At 48.9% G+C, this 5,157-nt stretch overlaps 1 protein-coding gene across 1 annotated transcript in view; it reads right to left on the bottom strand.

Moving 5' to 3' along the window:
* LOC109920126 (transforming growth factor beta activator LRRC33-like) overlaps positions 1 to 1,841 on the bottom strand; it is a 15,400-nt gene extending 13,559 nt beyond the window's left edge. Inside the window, exon 1 of the mRNA XM_048604213.1 lies at positions 836 to 1,841. The gene's annotated coding sequence lies outside the window, so the exon portion shown is untranslated. The remainder of the gene's footprint in view (positions 1 to 835) is intronic.
* Positions 1,842 to 5,157: the final 3,316 nt, after the last annotated feature.

Genomic DNA, 5,157 nt, shown 5'->3' with positions numbered 1-5,157 from the left:
GCGCTGTCACCTTAAGGTGTTAGCGCAGGGGGCGCTGTCACCTTAAGATGTGATGTCTGTGTGGGCACAAGTCCTGCTGTCATTTTAAGGGGGGGCACATATGTGCCCCTGCCCCTTTTAGGTCCTGCTCCTGCACCCAATTAAGATGTTGGCACTAGGTGGTAGTAGCTTCATTACTCTGATGAGTTGTGCTGCCCCCTATATCTAGCTGCTCTCCATTTCTGAAGCTTGTTTTTTTTATCCCCCCCCCCCCCCCGTCCTCTCTGGCAGTTGGCAGCACTTTCACCTCTGACATAGATTCTGAGTTGAAGTCCCTGCTGCAGGTTTGGAGTGAATACAAATGCTAACTGACTGCAGGGCGGAGGGAGCGCTACACTGTCAGAGGTGCTATCACTCCAGTAACATGGAAAGGACGCCCAGGCACTGTTTGCAAGCAGAGCAGTAGAATTACCCCTGGCACCGTTGGCCAATGTTTATCCTGCAATCAACAGTTTAATCTGGTCACTTTATTTTTCTGTCCAGATATACAATTACATATCTCTTAATTTTTTTTTCTTAATCCCACTATCAAATCGGTGTGGAGTTTGCTAAATGCAAATTGCATGCCTTACAGGAGTCACTACATTCTTAAATAAAAGGTTTGCAAAATCGCTGATAGACAGCCTGGTGGTCCTTACAGGCGTTATGTAAATGCAGACTTTCCCAGTCTCCTAGTGCTGCTACTGCCCCTTTTATTTTCGAGACGCATCCGCGGCTCGTTTACCCCGCGCCCCCCTCCCGGGGCTGAACGACAGAGACCGAGTAGCGCCCACCCTGTCCCCGAGCTGACACTTACCGAGAGCCCGTCTCCCTTCCGCCGGCCGCGGATAGCAGCGGCTCCGGGTTTCAGGGCAGCGGCTAGCGGGCTGTCTGAGCCAGGCTCCCGGGCTGCAATCTCACCACTGAGGTAGCCAGTCCCATCGGCCCTGAAAGTTTAGTCACAGCTCCGGAACATAACAGCGGAAACGTAGTCACATGGAGAGACTGAGAGAGAGCAGCCTGTGTCCGTTTGCAATCCAGAAATCCTTCTTTAACCTCGCCCCCTAAACTACCTCCTGATTATCAACTCTAAAAACCAAAACACACTCGGAATGACTGACTTTGTCCTTTGGTCAGCTGTCCAATTGCTGCGTTTGGCCTTTTTCGACAGGATTTGCCAGTAATTTCTTTTATTAAAAAGTGACACTCATTGTGCTCCCTCACAAAAAATTCATTGCAACATCAGTTTGTTCCTCTGTTTTACACAGGTGCAGCCGGTCTCTGGTTTTCGGAATTAACTCGTCTCTGGGAAACGGCAGGTCAGGTTGATCCAGTTGACCAATTTCTGAATGTGGATCCCAACAATTGGATTATCGAGAGGTGGGATTGGCTGGCAACCCCCCCCCACCCCGGGGTTGAAATTCAGGATTCGGAGAATTCGCCCGCTCTCTGATTTCGACAGAGGAGTGAGACTGTGATGGAGATGTGACAGCACCGAAGAGGGGCTGTTTTGGAAATATTCTCATACGTTCAGCTCCTGGCAATTGACAATTTCATGTTACTCGGTTGATGCTCATTTTGGATCCATCTGCTTCCATGAACTTCAGAATAATCCTCGGATTGGCCTGGCTGTTAGTTCTACCCTGATCTCCCAGGAGAAAGACCCTGGCACAGACCAGGGCAGTGTGGGTGAGATGGCAGAGAAGGGCCAGTGGGATTGCTAGTAGGTGCGTTAGTCCAAAATGACAAACAGCTTCCTAAATCAGATCAGGTCACCACAGTAGCAGGAGGTTCTGTGAGTCCTGACTTTATATCAGTCATCTCGAGTCTGTGTAAACTGCCAGCCTGTGAAACTGGGCTGTATTTGAAAGTAGCACTGGGCCCACCCATCCTGTTTGAGATGCCCTTGGCTGATAGGCAGCAGTTGACACTAATCCCTGCGCCGTTTGTGTGTGAGGTGAGAAAAGATAAAACAGCAGCTCAGCGAATTGCACTCAGAGCTGAGAAGCCCAAAGGTTCAGGGTGTTAATTCCTGTCAAATCTCTTTCCAATTCTTCACTGCCATTTGCCGCTCATAGCTTGACTCTGCGGTGCTTCTGAAACAAACTTCACTCCAGTGAGTTTCTCCTCTGTAGTGAGAGCAAAAAGAATTTTGCAAGGATGCCAGTATAGGTACAAGAGAAAGGATCAAGAGATCGGGTCTCTCTTACCCTTGGCCTAATTAATCGAGGTTTCTAAAATCCTGCAATACTGGCGTCATTCTGGTAGAGTGAGTGCGGGCAGAATGTTTCCTCTTGTGGAGGACAGCCTAGGCCATCAGTATAAGAGAGCGAGAATTCAACCAAGTGTGGCTGAGAATGGAATTCCCTGCTACAGGGATTGGTGAATATTATCAATGCATTCTAGAGAAAGTTAGACAAGTAACGGAGAAATGAATAGAAGACAATGATAATAGATTTCTGAATGATGTAAGGAGACTCAAGCGGAACATGAATGTCAGCAGGACTGATAGGGCCAAATGGCCTGTTGTATATCCACTGTGATTTTTTAAATTCTTTCTTTTATTCATTCATAGGAGGTGGGTGTCACTGGCTGGGCCCAGCATTTATTGCCTGTCCCTGTTTGCCCTTGAGAAGGTGGGGGTGAGCTGCCTTCTTGAACCGCTGCAGTCCACGTGCTGTAGGTAGACCCACAATGCCCTTAGGGAGGGAATTCCAGGATTTTGACCCAGCAACAGTGAAGGGTTGGTGGTAAAATTTCCAAGTCAGGATGGTGTGTGGCTTGAAGGGGAACCTGCAGGGGATGGAGTTCCCATGTACCGGCTGCCCTTATCCTTCTCGATGGAAGTGGTTAAGCGTCTGGAAGGTGCTGTCTGAGGATCTTTAGTGAATTTCTGCAATGCATCTTGTAGATAGTACACACTGCTGCTACTGAGCATCGGTGGTGGAGGGAGTGGATGCTTGTGGATGTGGTGCCAATCAAGAGACTGCTTTGTCTTGGATGGTGTCAAACTTCTTGAGTGTTGTTGGGGCTGCACCCATCCAGGCAGGTGTGGAGTATTCCATCACACTCCTGACTCCTGCCTTATAGATGGTGGACAGCATTTGCAAGTCACAAGGTGAGATAGTCACTGCAGTATTCCTAGCCTCTGACCTGCTCTTGTAGCCATGTGATGAGTCCAGTTGAGTTTCTGGTCAATGATAAGCTCTGGATGTTGATAGTGGGGTTGGGGGGTCCGTGGCGATTCACTGATGGTAACACCATTGAATGTCGAGGGGCAATGGTTAGATTGTCTCTTATTAGAGATGGTCATTGCCTGGCATTTGTGTAGAATCCATTTCTGTGAGAATGAATATAGTTTCTCAGGACATGCTATAGTCAACTCTCCGCTTCTGAGCAGTCAGCAGAGTCCATGAGAGTCCTCCAGTGTCTGGCTTGACATTAAATAACAGAGATTGGCTTTCTGTTTGCCTTCCTGTGTGATATTGCAGATTCTGGGGCTACTATCCCTAAGCTCAACACAGTCATAGCTCTGAGCATGACACAGCCCAGGACCAATGGACCCCAAGGCTCCAAGATGATCCATTCAGGCTGACCCAGTGGGCTCCAGTCCCTGAGCCTGACACATCCAGACTGAATGGAGCTCAAGGCCCCAAGCCTGACACTTGTTAGTACAGGAGCTGTGTCTTTCAGTGGAAATCATTCAAACAGAGTGGCAGAAGACTCATAAAGTTTTGTCTCAGACACTGAAGTTACAACAGAAGCAATGCTTCAGAATCCACTTTGTTGGCTGGAAAGTATATTGAAGGTGCTACCTTAAAGCAAATCCTTTCCCTTTCTCCCAGAAGCTGAATGGAGCCGAAGACTCTATGGACGCTAGGCCCAGAGCCTGACACATCCAGGCCAAATGGAGCCCAAGATCCAATGGACACAAGGCCCTGAGTCTAATATAGAATAGAATAGAATCCCTACAGTGTGGAAACAGGCCCTTCGGCCCAACAAGTCCACACTAACCCTCAGAGCACTCCACCCAGACCCATTCCCCAATAACCCACCTAATCTACACATCCCTGAACTCTATGGGCAATTTAGCATGGCCAATCCACCTAGCGTGCACATCTTTGGACTGTGGGAGGAAACCAGAGCACCCGGAGGAAACCCACGCAGACACGGGGAGAACGTGCAAACTTCACACAGCAGTTGCCCAGGGGTGGAATCAAACCCGGGTTCCTGGCGCTGTGAGGCAGCAGTGCTAACCACTGAGCCACCATGCCACCCAGGCCAAACAGATCCAAGGCCCCTGAGATCAATTCATTCCCAGGCCTGAGCCTGACACAATCCAGTGCCCTCGCTCTTATATACTGATGAAACCAAAGCCCCAAAGTACAAAGCAGCCCAGCCCAGCTCCCACACCCTCCTTGAGTCTGTTGGAACCTCACACAGCCCAGACCTTTAAGTTTGTCCTGGAACGGAAGAGGGTGATTCTGATAGGAGCTGCTCTGTTGTACTCATTTCAAGCATGTTCTTCAGCAAATCAGAGGGAGCAGAGCCGAGGGCACCAGGAACATGGCCAATCTCACTTTCAGGGATTAGATTGTTGTTACCGTGATCTCCAATGACATGTCTGCCTTCAGCCTTCTCCCTGTTCTCTCTTTCTCAAAGTTGCCTAGCACAAGGAAACAGAGGATCAATTGAACACCCACACCTGCCCACTGACACCCAGCGAGCTAATGTTCACGATTGAAGAGTGGAGCAGGGTTAGGAGCTGACTAATGTACAGCACCATGGAGTGGCAGCCTGGTTAGGCTCTGGACTGTACAAAGCTGCCAATATCAGTGGGGCCACTGGGAGACTAACAGCAGGTGAACATTGTTTCCCGTGACACTCTAGATCTAGAGTGAGTAAGTGCAGCTGGTAAACTTAACAGGGCAGTTTACACAGTTCCTCATTAGCCCTTCTGGTGTGAACAGGGAGTTAAAAATAAAACCTCGTAAAATGTGGCTGCACTTTGTATGAACCTTGTGCGGACAGCTTTTTTTCTTTTGTTTCGCTGAGGTATGAAAAGTTCAAAGACCTGGTAGTGATGGTGTTTCAGAGATAGTAGGAACTGCAGATGCTGGAGAATCTGAGATAACAAGG

The sequence above is a fragment of the Rhincodon typus genome, chromosome 13 (genome assembly GCF_021869965.1).
Source record: "Rhincodon typus isolate 14 chromosome 13, sRhiTyp1.1, whole genome shotgun sequence".
Taxonomy (NCBI): Eukaryota; Metazoa; Chordata; class Chondrichthyes; order Orectolobiformes; family Rhincodontidae; genus Rhincodon; species Rhincodon typus.
Note: the sequence above shows the minus strand (reverse complement) of the source record. Positions and strands in the feature narration are given on the sequence as shown.